This window comes from Balaenoptera musculus, chromosome 1 (genome assembly GCF_009873245.2).
Source record: "Balaenoptera musculus isolate JJ_BM4_2016_0621 chromosome 1, mBalMus1.pri.v3, whole genome shotgun sequence".
NCBI classification, from domain to species: domain Eukaryota; kingdom Metazoa; phylum Chordata; class Mammalia; order Artiodactyla; family Balaenopteridae; genus Balaenoptera; species Balaenoptera musculus.
The window spans coordinates 16966424-16984712 of NC_045785.1; the positions used below are offsets into that span (position 1 = coordinate 16966424).

Genomic DNA, 18289 nt, shown 5'->3' on the forward strand with positions numbered 1-18289 from the left:
TGGGGACACTGATGGAATTGTAAGATGGGGTGGAGGAAAGGTCACTGCCAACTGGTCTTGCAGGGGGAGAAAACAACCAGTTTTCCCTCAAGTTTAAGAAATTAAGCTCATGCATCTTTACAAGAGTCAAAAATTTACAGTAGCCAAAAATAACCTAAATTCCAACAGTAGGAGATTGATTGAATAAACACTGTAATGCCCATATAGTAGAATGAAACCTTTAAAAATGATGCTTTATTTGACATGGAAAGATGCTCACAATGTAGTTTTGAGAGAGAAATGCAGAGTACAATCTGTCTTTGTGCAACAAATGTGTATACATGTATCTACATCTGTGAATATCTGGAAAGGTGTACACCAAAATGTTAATAGTTGGCATCACTAGGGGTAGGACTACAGCTGAAGCTTATCTCCTGATTTCTTTGCAATAAACCTGCTAGGTAGTATGTAGGTCAACTAGAGCCAGCCTCTTGGGTTCAAGTCCCAGCTCTGCTACTGCCTGGCTCGGTGACATTGGGTAAGTCCCTTAACACCTTCATGCATCAATAAGTGGGGGTAATAGTTCTTAACTTATAGGGTGGTTATGAATTTTATATTACCTACTATTACATGCAAACCTGTTAGCACCATACTATAGTAAACACTCAAAAAATGTAGTTATTCTTCTTGTGTAATTAAAAAGTCCAAAAGAAAATACGACTATTAACTATATTGGAAATAGGTGTTTTTCTTGGCCAAATAACTGTGGTAGTCATCAATAAACGAACTATTATTAAGATAAGCTATTTCCCTCTAACACTGGGAAACATCTGAGAAAAGACAGAGAAGGTTCCTATTCTCCCGAAGGTTGCACACTAGCCGGAAAGACACATGATAAACAGGTGCTGTGTGGATAGGATGATCAGGAAGGCAGTGACATTTGAAGGCTGAAAGCCAACGGAAGGGCTGAAGAGGAGGAAGCCAGGAGAAACGGTGAGTGCAAGGCCTTTCGGTGGGGAGGAAGTCTCTAAACCAAAAGACGACCGATGTGGTTGGAGCGAGGGACAGTGGGTTGTTGGCAGAGATGAGAAGCGAGGCCTCAGCTCTCACGCCAAGGCGGAGTGAATACAGGCCTGGGGAGTCAGGAGGCTGTCCACTTGTAGTGTGATCTCGGGCAAGTCACTGCCCCTGTTTGAGTAGCCACTGTCTTCTCTGCAAAATCGGGATGATAAAACTTTGTAAGGTTGCAAAGATCAAAAGACATGTTAGTGGAAGCGCTTCGCAAACGACCGTTTATAGCATTATTACAAATTCATTGGAACCACTGGAGAAAGAGTTACGGATACCAGCCACCAACTAGCAAGCGGCGCTGGCTGGCGCGTGCGCGTTAGGCGGCCAGAGCCCGGGCAGGGGATGAGTTCAGGCCCCGCCCGGAACCGCTCTGCCTCTTTTCGCCTCCCGATCCCTCCCTTTTCCGCGGGCACCCAACCGTGCGTGTCCTGCGTGCTGACGTCAGGCGCGTGCCCCTGTCCGGCAGCCGAGGAGACCCCGCGCACTGCTGCCAACGCCCCGGCGGAGGAGCTGAGGTGAGTGCGGGGCCCGAGGCTCCCCGCGGGAGCGGCTTCCCTACAGTCCGGTCCCCGCCGCGCCGCCCCCGGCCTCTTCCCGTCCGGGGGGGGACACCCCATCTCTGGGATCCCTGGAAGCCTCGGATCGTGGGGCGCGCGCGGTGGAGGGGGGGGTGCCAGGCTCGCGCGGCGCCGTCCGGGCTCGCGCGGGTCCGGGTTCTGTCGGGGGACGGAGCGGAGGGGGTCTCGGAGGGCAAGGCTGGGGGGCACAGGTCAGCCAAGAGGTGTGCGGCCGGGACGCCGGGGCCGGGCCGAGGGCGCGGCCGGGGCCGGGCTGTCACCTGGCAGCGGCGGAAGGAAAGGGTCACACCCATCCCGACCGCCCTGCTCCCCTCCCCCCGGCGCCGCGGACCCCTAGGGCGGGCGGCGGTCCGGGGCGCCATGGACCGCGGAGCCGCTGGCGGGCGCCTGGGGTGCGCAGGGTGGCGGTGACTCGGGCTCCCAGGCCGGGTCTGCCCCCCGCGCCCCGGCTTCGACTTCCTGCTTCGCCGGGCGCCGCCGCGGACATTTTGCGGCGGGCGGGGGGAGGGGAGCGGACTGCGAGCGCGGCGGGGAAGTGGCGGCCGGGCAGCGCGCGGCTCGCTGACGGCCCGGGGCTTTGCTTGCCGTGCGCCTCCCTCAGCGGTCCCGCAGCCCGACGCCTTGTCCCGCGGGGTGGGCCTGGTCACCGCTTCTCCGGTCTCCTTTATTCCTGCCTTAGGTCGAGTTCCTAATACCATTTACATTTCCTTCTCCAACTCTCCCTGCCTATTCAGCTGAAGCTTCCCTTTCAGGGAGTTACCTAACCACCTCCCGAAACTGTCGTTCTGCCGTTTGCCTAATTCCTCTCTTTAGGGGGAAATTTTCTTTGTTCGTTTTTTTTTTTTTTTTTTTTTTGGTCCTCCCCTTTAAGTCCAAGAGAAATGCAGTGGGGAAGATTACGTCATCGCAATATAAGGGGTGAGAGTTTTTAACTCCTACAAGTCAGGGACTCACTAAATTAAGACAGCATTTTGTTGGCTCGGTTGGGTCACCCAGTGGCAGATCCTGCCTGTTTCCCAACTCATCGTATTCAGAGATAACCTTTTGAAATCCTGGCCGTCTCATATGCATCTAAAAGCCAGGAAGGTTTAAAATCTCAAGATGAGCTTGTGCCAGGAAATAAAGCGTAAGACAACACTTGCGTAGGCAGTAACTTTAAAGATCCCATTGAGTACTGGAATGAAGTTAATTTATTTGTGGAAGCATTTCTTTGGTCCAAAATGACATTCCCAGATTGTTTAACTTCTCCCATATGACTTACTGATTCAGAGTGTGTACCTAAGTCTACACTCGTGCATTTTTTGTGGCAAGGGTGTGGTGAAAAGAGAATCAGTTCATTTTACACCTAATCTTTGCTTGCTAGTCACTTTAATTTTGTAATTAAAAACAGGTTTTGGTTTTTTAACCAAAAAACCTTAAGTGAGTAACATTTTCAGACTTTGGGGATCACAGTGTTTGTTCTCCAGAATGTTAGGTACATCCAGGGTACTGTAGCACAGAAAAATGTTAGCATTGTAAAGCAAATGAGATCCAACTGTGTAATGCATTGTTATAAGGATAGTTAATGTTGAAACGACTATTTTCATATTGTTTCTCCTTATTTGTATAGAGAGAACAGATTGCTCGTTAAGAAACACTTAAAAGAAGTGGTAGGTTTAAATCAGCTTTCTGTAGTGTGTAGGTGTTGGTGGACAAGACCCAGAAGGTGTCACAGCCTCTTAAAATGTTTGCATGTAATAACTGACACCTGTACTCAGTTGAACTTAATTTTTTGGCAGTCTGAGGCAGGTGTTACAGCCTAGGGTAGTCAGGGGCTAAAATCAAATATTGGTGAGATTCTTTTAAAGTCCACCAAGCCCAAATCTTGACTTTTTTGTAACTTCAAGATTTGTTTTCTTTTATTCGGATACTTTTTCCACTTATAATTTTGTGGTATATTATAGAAGCATTTCCAGTTATTTTAAAAATGGTTACACTAATAAAATGTTTTGATCCAAGAAGTGTTGCACTTGGAAAACTTAGAAGTACAACTTATTGTGCTGCCTGTCTGGGAGTAGTACTTATAGCCATTCTTGGAAGTAAAAGTCAAATTGTAGTTGATTTGTAGATATATTTTAAATACATTTATCATTTTAGGGTCTTTTTTGAGAGGACAAAGAATGCTTAATGAGCAACACTTCAGGCTACAGAGTTTCCTCTGCTGGGGAAGGAGGGGTTAATATTTTGTTAACTTATGTCCCATAAATAGATCTGTATATTCTCCTATATTAAAGGGCTTCATTCTAGGCTTTCAATATTCAGTATTCTCTTCCAAGTCTGTTAGTTTCTCCCACTAGAATGTAAGTCTTTGAAGGCAGGGCTTTTGACCTGGTATGGTCACCCCTGTATCCCTGGCACCTAGAATAGTGCCAGACCCATGATGTGTCTCAAGAAATGTTTGTCAAATGAATGAATGTGATGTCTGAGGGTTAATATTTTCACTTTCTGCATATTCTGTAGGCCTGTGTACTGTTTCCTGGGACCTCTTTTGTGCTTGGTCAGCCATATTCATATTTGGGCTCATTGAAGTGATGATTACTCATCTACTTTTGTTTGACCATATCCATCTGTTTAGTCCTATATCTTCTGCAGCTGTACTGTCTGAACAGTTAACCATTGCTTAGAAAATCTTTTCTGATGACCAGTTCTTATTCTCCTAAAAATTATTCGGACTTTAATGTTTGTTTCCTTCCTGTATTTCTTTGTTTGAAATAGCAGTTTAATTTTTCCACTTCTTCCCCTCAACTCAACAGTATCAAATTCCTGGTCATGTTATGCTTTGTCCCTTACGTTTCTACTTTTAGTTACTCATCCCTTCAGTCCAAAATATTTTTGCTAAAGCAATTTTCATTACTTGTCATTTCAGCTATGTCTGCCACTGCTGCTATTATAAGTCCTGGATGTCAGAACTCTTCGTTACTAGTCGCCCCTGGGACATTGGTCTCAAACTGCTTATTCCATGAAGTGAAACCCCATTTTTGCCACCGAAATGGTCTCCCATTAAAAAAAAATTAAAAAAAAATTTTTTTCAACTATTTAGCTATTATGCTGAAGTCCAGAACAATTTCTAATAGAGCAAAATACTACATATTGTTAAGTCATGGTGTTCACCAAGCCTCAGTGGTCAGTCACCTGAAGAGAACCTCTGTTGCTCACTCTGTTCTTTAACACTTTACACTTCTAACACTTGCATCATTTTCTCTAAGAGTAAGCCATTTTGATTTGCTATTTTAATTCTGTTGTTGTATGTTCTTGGGAAAGACACTGTTAGTATAGTGATTAAAAGTGTAGACTCTGGAACTAGACTGCTTGGATTTAAATCCTGGCTCTGGCATTTATTAGTTACATGCAATCTGAGTAAAGTCTTTGTCACTCAGTTTCCCTTCTGTAGAATAGGGCTGGCAATAGTTTCTACCTCACAGTGTTAGGAGAATCAGTTAATCTAAGTGAAGTACTTAAGACAGTTCACTGGCACATAGTAAGTGCTCTGTAGGTGTTTGCCCTTGTTATTATTACAACCTCTCTTAATGCCCCCACCTTTCAGAAGTTATCTGCGTTTCTCTCAAACATCAACAGTTTAATAACCATCCCCCCCGCCAGATTAATCTCATGAAACCATAAAAATTAAATGAGGTGAGGATTGGTGTCTGCTTTAAATTTTTATCCATTATCTTAACCAGTGTCATGGAAGTAGGGGTGTAAGTTCTCAAGTATGCAGTATGTAGTCTGTGAACCAGGAGCCTAAGCATCAGCTTGGAGCTCCTTAGAAATATCAGGCTCCATCCCAGTCCTACTGAATCAGAATCTGAATTTTAACAAAATCCCCAAGTGATTTTTATGCACCTTGATGTTTGAAGCACCCTCTTTAAGACTGCTGGATTTCACAAAAAGTGTTGAGTGCTTTATTTTTGTTTTTCCCCCTACTTAAGTATAACCTGGTCTCTTTCAGGCAGCATATCAGAATTTATTGCAAGGATTGTAATCAGGAAGTGAATGTGAAACCTATTTGGCTTTTAAAGGATTGAGTTATAGTTTCTTGTGTGTTGTGTAGAATCGCCGCATGTCTGTGCTCATTATCAGGAACTAATGTGTTGTTGAGTTACTAAAGAGTCATTACCCACTTAATAATAAATAAATAATCTTAAATTCTAGTTTTAGAACTACTTGAGCTTGAGTACAGTTACATGTTTGAACGCAGTGACTTTTTGTGGAAAACTAATTGTTACGAAGAGCATATGATTAGGATCGTTCACATAATTGTTGGTTATGAAAACAGGTGAAATACAAAGTTGGCATTTAGCTGATCAAATGTAAAAAATGTTTTCTGCTTTTTTTTTTTTTTACTAAAATCATATCTCCAATCTCAAGGGAAAATGTTTGGTTTTTTTTTTTTTAAATTTATTTACTTATGTATTTATTTTTGGCTGCGTTGGGTCTTCGTTGCTGCGCGTGGGCTTTCTCTAGTTGCAGCAAGGGGGACTACTCTTCATTGCGGTGCATGGGCTTCTCACTGTGGTCGCTTCTCTTGTGGAGCACGGGCTCTAGGCCCGTGGGCTTCAGTAGTTGCGGCACAAGGGCTCAGTAGTTGTGGCTCGTGGGCTCTAGAGCGCAGGCTCAGTAGTTGTGGTGCATGGGCTTAGTTGCTCCGTGGCATGTGGGGTCTTCCCAGACCAGGGCTCGAACCCGTGTCATCTGCATTGGCAGGCGGATTCTTAACCACTGTACCACCAGGGAAGTCCCAAGGGAAAATGTTAATAACTAAAATCAAGTCTTAATATAGCTACCATCCTGAAAAAATTATTGCTATTTTTAAAGGACTTGATTGAATTTTTCTTTAATTTTTCTTTTTTCTTACACTATTTGATGTAGCAGTGTATGCTCTAGAGCAATGTTTCCTAACCCTTTTCAAATCAAGGGAGACATAGAAAAATATTGTATGCTACACTGGAGTAAATGGATAAGACTATTCTTGGCTGGCTAGAGGTGCTGCAGCCCCAGGAGAGCTGGGGGATCAATGTCTCAGGCACACCTGTGTCCATTCTCTGTGTCCCGGATGGCAATATGAAGCTGTCTACTGTTGGATAGTAAGCCACAGCCATTGTTTCCAGCTAAAAAGACGATCACTTTTTGTTACTCCTTGTGTAAACAGAAGAGATTGAGAATAACAGATCAAATGAAACCAGAGGGAGAAATGGAGGTGGAATGAAAGAATACCATGTTAATTAGTGTTAAAAGTATGAGATGATAAATTTTGTAGAAGAAATCATAAGCAAGATTTCAGCTACAATCCATTTGCTTTGTTGGTAGGCAATTTAAGGATATTTGTAATTTTTTAAATTTTTTGGTTTGCTTTTAAATCTGTTTAAAAGCAGATGAAGAGGAGTAGGAAGTGAAAGAATAAAGTTTCTTAACAAAGAATCATTGTTATGTGTGGTTTCAAGGATTTTCATTCCTAATACAACTTCACTGTAGTTACTAGTATTTGTTTCACTAGCTGAATGCTATTTGAGAGGAGCTCAATTTTAGAATCTTCTGAAGAATTAAACCATCTATATCACTTATTACTTTGCCAGAAAACTATATTTTTATTGTGAAGTTTAAGATTAACAGTAAGATTTAAAAATAAACTTAGATTTTAAAATGTAAAATTTCATTTATCAGATAACTAGGAATGAATGGATAGTTCCTGTGAATATTAGAGTGCTGGGGTTTAAATCAAAATCTAATACCCTCATTTGTTTCAGAAAGTGTACAAATAGTATACATACTACAAAATATAAGCTATGAAAATGTTTGAATTATTTTAGGTCATATGATTTATTTGTTCATAAGGCCAAAGGGAATGTTAGTTCATCCTAAGAGTTTATAATAATCAGTGGAGATGGGGATAAGGGATAATTTAAATTTTAAGAGTAATGCCGGTATTGTTTCTCTGGTGTGTTTCAGAATACCTGGAAGAGATTTCCATGGGGGTAGGTATCAAATAAATTGGAAACCCTACTTATTATATCCCCATCTTGGAAATTCATGATGTGTGTAAGTTTATTAAAGGTTCATAGAAGTTAGATCATCAGAAAATGTGTTTAATTCAGTGGTTTTTTTTTTTTGTTTGGCTGCACCATGCGGCGTATGAGATCTTCCGTGACCAGGGATGGAAATCTGCACCCCCTGCATTGGGAGTGCGGAGTCTTAACCCACTGGACTGCCAGGGAAGTCCTAATTCAGTGTTTCTTAAACTTGTTTGGTGACGGCCCTGCCTCCCCCACCCATGGAACACCCTCTAAAGCTTTGAGAAAGTGGACTGGGAGATGCTGGTGTCTCGTGGCTTGTTAATCTCTATTAGGTTCAGGGGCTGTTGGTGTGGCTTTGCTATGGGTAGAAAAATGGGAAAAATGTTCTCAAGTTACTGAGGCACGTGAAAGGTAGAGGCTTCAGCAGAGGCCATAGATTATCTATTCTTGCTGTGGCCTAAACCCCACTCAAGAGCTGTTGTACAGAAATTGCTAATATGTAGTTCCTTGGGATGAAATTTAGCATTTTACGTATAAAACCCATCTTTGGGGTGTCTGAGGGGGAGTAACTCCATCTCAACTTAAAAATGGGGCAAGGTATTGGAAGGGAAAAGCAGACCATTATTAGGGACTGGGGAAGTGATTGTCCAGTGGCTACAAAGGAAATTTCTGAAATGGAGTCACTGTCTCCAGTTTCCTTTGTTCTTGGATCAGTGATCCTAGTTTAGGTATTTATTGTTTTCCAGTATTCTGAAAAGCTTGCGGTAATTTCAAAGCCATTTTTTTAAAGCTCTGAAAGTCATATAATTTTTAACTATTTTATTTGCGATCCAAAGAATTTCTATGTTTAAAAAAAAATAATTGTTAACATACATGAGAAGTTTTTTAGGAGTTTGTGGTAGTAATCTAAGTTTTTTGTATTTTATAATTTGACATATTTCCTTTTCTTTTTCTTATCATACATACTGCCCAATCCAATTCTCCCTCACAAGAACAAAAACCCACCCCAGATCCCATCTTTTACATTAATTTTTTTTTTTTCTGGTTGCATGTGTTACATGGAAATGAAGATGTATTTGCCTTAAAACTTGTCCTTGATTCTAGTTAAATCAGAGCCAGGAACAGAAAAGTCATTTTACTTATTATTGGATAGTTATCTGAGAGAGGTGGGAGAGTGGGGAAAAGACATCATTTTGTGTATCAGGATTGGGGTTAAGGACTTAGGTTGGGCTGTCTTAGTTCTTTTTAAAAAATTATTGTTTTTTGGTAATTGAGTAATTTTTCTTCAGGAGCAAGATTAATTCATGTCTTGAATGTGACACATTATGTTGAAGATACAAAAGTTTGTTTTCTGTTGGCACGAAATTCTTTACCTCTGCTACTTTCAGTTGGAGAAATTGGTATCATTTCTGCTCTTATAAAAAAATCTGTCTCTTGCACTCTGCCTCTCTTTGTTAAAATATGAAGATGAGATGATTCTTTACAAATATTAAAACACACTCTAAAAAAGGAAACCTAAGACACAGAAGCAGCTTTTAAAATAGAACTAATCAGTGGCAAAGATTTTTTGAAGATGCAGATTCTGGAGATAACTTTTTGGCAATTATGTGATTCCTTAAGTTCATTATACACTATTTTAATTGATTTAAATCTGAGTGCATTGTTCCAAAATTAGAAGCATGTTTTAATTATAAAATGACAGTGTAAGATTGTTTACATTAACTATGTCACTCTGATATAGTTGAAAACACAATGTGATACACATACTTTGTGGGGATCCTGCTTCTTCTAGGAAAGTATCGTCTTCTTGCTAGTTTAAAAATTGGTAGAGGGACTTCCCTTGTGGCCAAGTGGTTAAGACTCTGTGCTTCCACCGCAAGGGGCGAGGGTTCAATCCCTGGTCAGGGAAGTAAGATCCTGCATGCCATGAGGCCAAAAAAAAAAAGTCTGTAGAATTGTGCATTACTAGAACAGAATAGAGAATAGAGTTGCTAGAGATGATACAGGGTATTTATTCCCAAAAATGATGCTGGGTGGCTATTAAACACTTGCTGTTAACTACTTCAGCTAATTCAGACTGTGGACGTGACTTAAGCTTTAGGAATAGAATCCTTCTCTCTCAGAGGGTATTAAATTTTGTTTTGTTTTGTTTTGTTGTTTATCCAGATAGTAATAGATGAGGGTTTAGGAGATTAGAGGACCCACTAACGGGTATATTCTGAGTCCAAAGAACAAGTTTTTTTGACTTGCTGCATCTCTAACCCATACTATTTTATTAATTTGTGAATTCAACAACCCTTTGTGTGCAAAGTCACTGTTCTCGGTATTGGGGATATAGCAGTGAATACAGTAGACCAAACAGATCTCTGTCCCCATGAAATTGACATACTGGTGTGTGAGTTGGAGATAAGTGTTTGGCTAAAAATGAAGAAGGAGAGGCAGGGTACAGTGGAGTGCTTCTGGGTTTGTAGAACTTGGGTTGCAATTTAAAATAAGGTAGTCAGAGGAGTTCTCAACTCCAGAATGACATTTGAGCAAAGATCTGTCGGGGATGTGACTGAATGAGTCATCCAGGGAAGAGCGTTGTAGATAGAGGGAATTACTGTAGTCACTCTTAATCAGTGACAGGTACTGTTTTGCTTAATTTTATATGAAGTCTTTAAAAATAGACAGTAAACAGATGTATTCCATGATACATCTGGAATATCATTATAGGAACTTAGCTTCTCAAAATACGGTGTGTGTATATAATTTCCATAGAAACAATTGATAATCAAGGTAGAAGTTTGTGCTTTGATGGTGTTGTCTTTGGTTGCAAAGTGTCCTTTAAAAGCAGATTTGTTGCCAACACATATTGGTTGTTTTTCAGTCTTTGCAACTCTTTGTTGTTTTTGTTTCTCTTGATCTCTTTTAGTGAATAGAACTATACTGTTACTCACTGCTATGCAGCCTGCAGTCATGCCAGCTGTACTGCATTGACATAGAAATTAGTGCAAATGTTATAGCATCTCTTATTCTTTGTCAAATTATTTCTTCGAGCACACAGTTGAGTGCTTCTGTAGAAGTTCACCCCGTTAACAGATTTTACATCAAAATTGGTAGACTGCTTTGATTCAGAATCTTGGTAATCTGGTTTAAAAATGGCTTGTAGGTTGTAAAATAGATTATATGAGGATCTGAATGTAGGTACCTCTGCCTCATTAGATATAACAAAGTCTAAATGATCATGGTTAGTTTTGTAGTTGGCCTCTCACCTGGTAACCTGTTCAAAGAAAGGTTCTCAGTTTGTCACTCATTTTACTGTGTGTGTGTTGTCTAGGTAATATAGTAACTTTTTTTTTTTTCTGCAAATGTATGCTTGTATGTGGGATTTCTGATACAGACTGGCACGTGATTTCATCCTTGATAGACTTAGGACCAAATTATTGTGTTCTGATTCTGGAAAGGCTATTCTTTTGCATGTTTTCTCACAAGAGTGCTTTAAGAACATAACAACTTGACCCTAAGATTTCTTTTTCCAACTTCTCCATTTATCTGTGGTACAAACCTATCCTGTAATTTCCCAAACTAAAAAAAACTTCTTTCTTAATTTACTACCTCCTTAAACAAACCCACCCTCCACCCCCAAACTGGTCAACTGTTTCTTCTCTACTGCCATGCGATTACTACCCTAGTACAGGTCCTTCATGTAAATCTTGGATTATTAAAGTAGTTTCTTAGCTGAGTTCCTGTACTTTATCTGGTTACCTTTGACAGTTCATTGGAATACAGGTACAAGATTGATATTCCTAAAAAAAACTTGTTCATGGATCAGAAAGAAATGGTAGCCTCCTGTCCCCACCCACGTTAAATGAAAGTTCCTCTGCTTAGCTTTCAGTCTGTATGACTTGAACTCATCCTGTGTGTGCATGTGTGTGTGTGTGTGTTTCTTTCACTTTGCAGGCTAGCGCTACTTGTGCCCTTTCTCCTAGTATTCTATCTAACTAGAGATTTATTCTCCTTCTTCTAGACCACCCCCATATTTTATTAATTACTCTTTTGAAAATCTATGGAACTTGTAGTTTATAGTGTAATTTTGTAGCAGACTACTACAATTGTGTTAATCTCTTCTGCTTATAGCCAGTAAAATATACAAGGTGATGTATGTCAAGCTATCTAGCATAGTGTTTGGCACAGAGTAGGCATTCAGTAAATTACTAAAATGTTTTGAAGACAGGGTTTCTGCCTATCCAGTGTACTGCTATAATAGGTACTTAAATATTTTGCTGACTTTTATAGTATATAGGGTTGTTTCTTGGAAGAACATAAGTCTGTTGTAACATGTTTTAGATTCTAACTTGTGTCCTGACGCAGTGAAGATTGAATAAGATCCGTTACGCACTTGTTTTTTGTCCCTTAACTGATATACACACACTCCAGCACAGCTGTTAACTCTTCTTGGGTTTGTTTTTTTACATTGTTTACTATGTTGGTAGTCTTCACAACTATTTTTAATATATATAGCATTTCATCCTCTGGTGTATTGTTACTTAATCATTTTTTTCTGTTGTAATGTTATGGCATTTCATTGTTTCTTGATAAAGTATTTTCTTAATTTTGGATAAATTATCTGAAGTGGAATTATTTTTTTCAAAAATGGGAATAAAAATGTTTTAATTGTTGAAATACATTGGTAAATTGAGTGATTTACATTGCAGTACTAAGTGTATGAAATGGAATTATTGAGACAAATGACTGGATGTTTTTATGGCTCTTAGAATACAATACAATGCAGGGCATTAAAAAAAATGCTTACGCTCATGAAATAGATCAGAGATTTTGGTGAGTTTAGGACTTGATAACTTTTAGACCAGGTTTGCTTGTGGTGTTTTTCTTAATTGTTGAATGTGTTTTGGAGATCTTTTCATTTTAATTGATAGTTTTGTTTTTAAAATTAAAGAAAATATTACATGCATATGGTGAGAACTTCAGTACAAAAGAGAATATGATGAAAAATAAGTCTACCCATCCCATCCCAGACACACCCTTATCCTCTTCCCAGAAGCAGTCACTTTTGTCTAGCAGATGTGTTTTTGCACCTGTAAGTGTCTTTGTACATAGTCTCTGCACCTGTAAGTGTATGTGTATCTCCTCTCCATAAAAAAATTCACATACATAAATCGGCATGTTATACACAACTCTTCTGCACTTTGCTTTTTAAAAACTTAATATATCTTGAAGATCTTGCACATTGGCTCTGTATTGGCACTGTTTGCTAGGGCTACTCTAACAAAGTACCATAGCCTGGGTGATTTAAACAACAGAAATTTATTTCCTTACAGTTCTAAAAGCTGGAAGTTTAAAATCAAGGTGTTGGCAGGGTTAGTTTCTTCTGAGGGCCTCTCTCCTTGGTTTATAGATGGTGGACTTTTAGTGTCTTCACTTGGTCTTCCCTCTTTGTCTGTGTCCTAATCTCCTTATAAGGACACCAAGTTAGATTAGGGCCCACCAATATGATCTCATTTTACCTTAATTACTTCTTTAAAAGCTCTATCTCTAACTTATATTCTGAGTTACTGGTGTTTCTCACTTCAACATATCAATTTGTGGCAGCCAGGGGGTGGGGATGGGCACAGTTTAGTCCATAACAGGCACTAGAGCTTATTCTTTTTAAATAGTTGCATGATATTCCTTTGTATTATAACCTATTTTACCATTCCCCTGTTGGTGGACATGTCAGTAGTCTTCTGTCTTTTGCTGCTACAAGCAAGGCTGTGGTAAATATCCTTGTGTCTACCTCTTTGCATACTTGGAGAAAGTCTTAGAAGTGGAATTGCCAGATCAAAGAATGAATGTACATATTAAATTTTGGTAGGTACTGGCCTAGACATGGAAACTTTGTTTCATATTGTTTCTGATAGTTTTTGAAAGCAAAAATTTGCCTTGTGTATTATGTCCTAATCTAAAACCACATTTTGTTTTCAGGGGTACATGATTGGCTTTCACTTTGCACTTGGACGGAGTATAAACACAACCCCCTACAGAAGATTGCTTAATCAAATTCTGAATTGACTGTTTATCTGGATCACTTCACAATGATTAAAAGAGCTTATATTTGAGCGTTAAGTGCTGTACAGAGGAGTAACTCAGTTAATTCTTACAACCTGTGATGGTAATACTATTTCTGCTTTACAAATGGAGAAACAAGAGTGTTGGAAAGAGGTTAAGTAGCTTGCCCCAAGTCACACAAGAATGGGGATGTGAGCTTAGGGCTACTTGAATTGAAAGATTTTGTGCTTGACTCCTACTCTATATTGTCTTCCTTTGGCATATTAGAGACTTGATAAATATTTGTTCTATGATTATTACTTTGTCTTCTTTAAGTGAAGGTGGGTACAACCCTTTCTGTAACATTCCAAATCCTCTTGCTACAAATGTGACATTTAGTTTAAACTGTTCTTTGAGATCAGATCCAGGGGATTTTAGAAAGGATTGATCAAGTTAGCAAATAACCCTGTCAAGTAGAAGCAAGGATTTTTCTTAGTTTCCTCTTATTTATAGTATTTAGATGCTTTCATTTTACAATAGTGGTTCCGATCTTTATCATAGGGCCCTTTTGGTTTTTGCAAATTTTAATTGGGGATAAGAGTAAGGTGCCATATTAGGTGTTTACTCTGTGCCAGGTGATAATTAATAGTTCTATGTACATTGCTTAGTTTCTCTTTGTAGCAGTTTTGTGAGTTAGATGTTATTGTAGAGAAAATTAAGGTATGGAAGTGAAGTAACTTGCTGGGATCACATACATTAAAAATTTTAATTTTTTCTTGCTCAGTACTATATTAAGTGCCTTGGGAAGGAGATGATAAAGTATAAGCCTAGTTTTTTCTCTGAGAGCTTAAAATCTTTTAGAATAAACACAAACTTATGTGAATAAAAACAATATGACTAAGTGCTCAGTTGTGTTTTACATTTGTTGAGTGAGTACCTACGGTGTCCAGTATTGATCTGTGTTCTGGGAATACATCAGAGTCCCTGCCCTCACAGAGATTTCCTTATTTTTTATCTGTCTTCCTTTACTGCAATATAACATAAACAAAATAATTATAGATTATGACCATACTGTAAAGGAAATAAACAGGGTAGTATGATGGAAGTAAGGGGGAAGGGGACTGGATAGTAATCTGGATAGTGTGTTTAGGGGAGAATTTTCTGAGGAGATGATGATTTGAGCTGAGATCTGGAGGAGGAGAAGTCAACAGCGTTATGAGCAGGGGAAGGCATATTTGGCACGTATAAAGACCTGCAGGCAGGACAGGGCTCGGCATGTTTGAGGAATATAATGAGACTTGTGTGGCTAGAACATGGAGAGTGTTGGGGATAGGAGTGTGAAATATGAGATTTAAGAGCTAAGAAGGGCCTTGCCATGGAAGTTCAGAGAATTTGGGCAGTTTTGTTTTTTAAAAAAAAATATTTATTTATTTATTTGGCTGAGCTGGGTCTTAGGTGCGGCACCTGGGAGCTTTTAGTTGCGTCATGCGGGATCTATTTCCCTGACCAGGGATGGAACGTGGGCCCCCTGCATTGGGAATGTGGAGTCTTATCCCCTGGACCACCAGGGAAATCCCCATTTGGGCAGTTTTTGCTAGCTGGAATAATTAGGGAAGGTGTTTCAGTTAAGGTGGGATTTGGGGGTGGTAAGTTAGGATAGAAATAGGGTGAGTTGTAAGGCTAGACATCCAAGGTTTGGAGAGATGATATGATGTGGATAAAGGCATAGACATTGAAATAAGCACCAAACCATATTGGATAATTTAAATAGTGTCAGACAGTTGGCAATTGATTAGGTGGGCCAAGTAAGACGCATACTTAGTTGTGCAGTTTCAGTCCTATTCCCCAGGTTGTCAAGACCTCAGAGCTGTGGCAGATTCAGACTTGAGATTTGGGATGTGTGAAATGCTCTATCTTTTGTTATCTGGTCTTTTGCAGGAAACTGAGGGGAGGTTTGAGTGTGTCTTAAAATCTCCTTGCCCTTTCTTAAGAGAACAGAATTATGTTGCCCTTGATTAAGAGACCAGAATGGGAAAATTGCATATAAGGGTGTCAGTATTAGTAATACTATTAAGGAAGAATATGGGGTGGGGGGTGATGCTTATTTGGTTATTGTCTGTATATGCCACTTTGGATTGTTGCCCCAAGAGGACATGAACTTTGTTGCAGACAGAGGGGGATATGGCTATGTATAGGACAATGCTTGGCACTTATTAGGTGCCTAATAAAGGTTTGTTGACTGAATGAATAAATCTACGAGTCTTGAATATTTTGAGGGAAAATCTTATTGTAATATCCATTCTCTTCTAATCAGATACTGAGTACTCTTATACATTATTGCATACTATTCAATTTTTCCAAATTGTTTTGAAATATTACATTCAAAAGTTATATAGCTTATGTAGATATTTACTAATTGGACTAAAATTTTTTTTGGTCACAAAGACAATATAAAATGATTACTTTGGCTAGCATACCTTAGTTTTTGCCAATTTGAAGAAGGAAAACTCAGCATGGTAGTAAAAATAAGGACTCACGTTCTTATTGGATCAGACATTTCGGAATGAAGTCATTTTCAGAAATGAAGCTGACACAGCAAACTTCTAGCCCTGCTGAAAACATCTTTTACCACATAGAATCATAATCTTTCATTTTATGAGTGCTACTGTCAGCACTTTTTTCCCTGACAGTTGCTTCATTTTTGTCATCTCAAGGACCCATAGAACCTTAATTTGACACCCGCTTCTCTACTCTTTCACGTAGGTTGTGGTTTCACAGTATTTATCAGTTTCTTTCACAAGTGGCAGAAAATGGAAGAATTGAATAATTGCTTTAATGAGTGCCTAATGTTTGCCTTTCATCACTTTGCATATGTTAATGCATTTAATTGGCAGCTGGAGATATTAGGAATTTTGCAACCATTTTGTGGGAGAGAGATACATGAAGAATTTGAGATGTTTTTGCCCAAAGATACTTTTGTTCTATGAAACATCTGGAAAGTACATTTAGGGGAGGGGAGAAAAACCCAGTATCTTTCCCAAAAAGCAAAGGCTGCAGTAGTGTTATCACTTGCATTCTGCCCAAGTTTACTTCCCTGATTTCTTTGACTATATTTTGGTGAAATATCTACCAATTTTGCATGTATTTGACAGTCTCACGTTAAAAAGTCAACAAAAAATCAACAACAGGGCTCTTGGACATGTACCATGGAGACTTTGTCCTTTAACTTTCTATAATGACTTAATTCTAGAGGTGAGTAAGTGGAATTTTGGGGGAAAATAAGCTTACAGCTATTTGAGGATAGGAGAGAACAAAATAAGGTTTGGTTTTTGAAAAGTTAAAAATTTTATTAGCCTTATTTAAAGCAAAACCAGTGAATACTTAATTTCTTATTTTACCACTTTTTTTTTTTTTTTAAAGAAATTCACGTTCTTTTATTTATTTATTTATTTATTTATGACTGTGTTGAGTCTTCGTTTCTGTGCGAGGGCTTTCTCTAGTTGCGGCAAGTGGGGACCACTCTTCATCGCGGTGCGCGGGCCTCTCACCATCGCGGCCTCTCTTGTTGCGGAGCACAGGCTCCAGACGCGCAGGCTCAGAAGTTGTGGCTCACGGGCCTAGTTGCTCCGTGGCATGTGGGATCTTCCCAGACCAGGGCTCGAACCCGTGTCCCCTGCATTGGCAGGCAGATTCTCAACCACTGCGCCACCAGGGAAGCCCCTTTACCACCTTTTTTAAAAAATTAATTTTTTTGGCTGCGTTGGGTCTTCGTTGCTGTGCGCAGGCTTTCTCTAGTTGTGGTGAGCGGGGGCTACTTTTTGTTGTGGTGTGCAGGCTTCTCACTGCGGTGGCTTCTCTTGTTCCGGCGCACGGGCTCTAGGTGCTCAGGCTTCAGTAGTTGTGGCACATGGGCTCAGTAGCTGTGGCGCACGGGCTTAGTTGCTCCTCAACATGTGGGATCTTCCCGGACCAGGGATCAAACCCGTGTCTCCTTCACTGGCAGGAGGATTCCTAACCACTGTGCCACCAGGGAAGTCCCTACCACCTTTCTTGATGATAGGATTCTGGCCTTCACTAATTTCTTCCTGTTAGAACAGACACCTAGGAGATGGAACATAAACAACTGAAACAGCCAGTCAGCTCCTAGGGAACATGTGCTGGCTTGAGTGAGGAGGACAAGGCGCAAAAAAATGTTAATTATTTCAGGAGGATTTTCTATAAAGAAAACTTCTGGGTAATGAATGAAATATTTGAGACCTGGTGTTCTTACCTAGCCTCTACTCTAATAATTATTCTAAGAAACCATCTAATTGCTCTATTATTTACTTACACAACTTAAATTCACAACAAAATCATTGTGTCTCACAAAGCTCAGTCAATTAAGTAAACAGGGTTGGGGATTTTATTTTACGCTCCTTACAATATGTTAGCCTGATACTGTTTTATGGCTGCTGGCAGAAGACATGAGACTCTAGGGTCAGAGACAAAGAATTTAATTAAGCTACAGCCAGCAGCAGGAGATCAGTGTGTTGTGTGCTGCTTCCCCTTATCCCTAAGACTTCCATGTGGGAGATGCAGTGGGTT

At 39.8% G+C, this 18289-nt stretch overlaps 1 protein-coding gene across 3 annotated transcripts in view; it reads left to right on the forward strand.

Annotated features, from left to right (window-relative positions):
• The first annotated feature begins 1431 nt into the window (after positions 1-1431).
• The window catches only part of CDC42 (cell division cycle 42), a 45531-nt gene continuing 28673 nt past the window's right edge, over positions 1432-18289 (forward strand). The window contains exon 1 of one of the 3 annotated variants that reach the window (XM_036852199.1): positions 1432-1565. The gene's annotated coding sequence lies outside the window, so the exon portion shown is untranslated. Of the gene's footprint in view, positions 1566-2522; positions 2547-18289 lie in introns of those variants that run through there. The other 2 variants (XM_036852181.1, XM_036852188.1) reach the window with 2 other exon arrangements.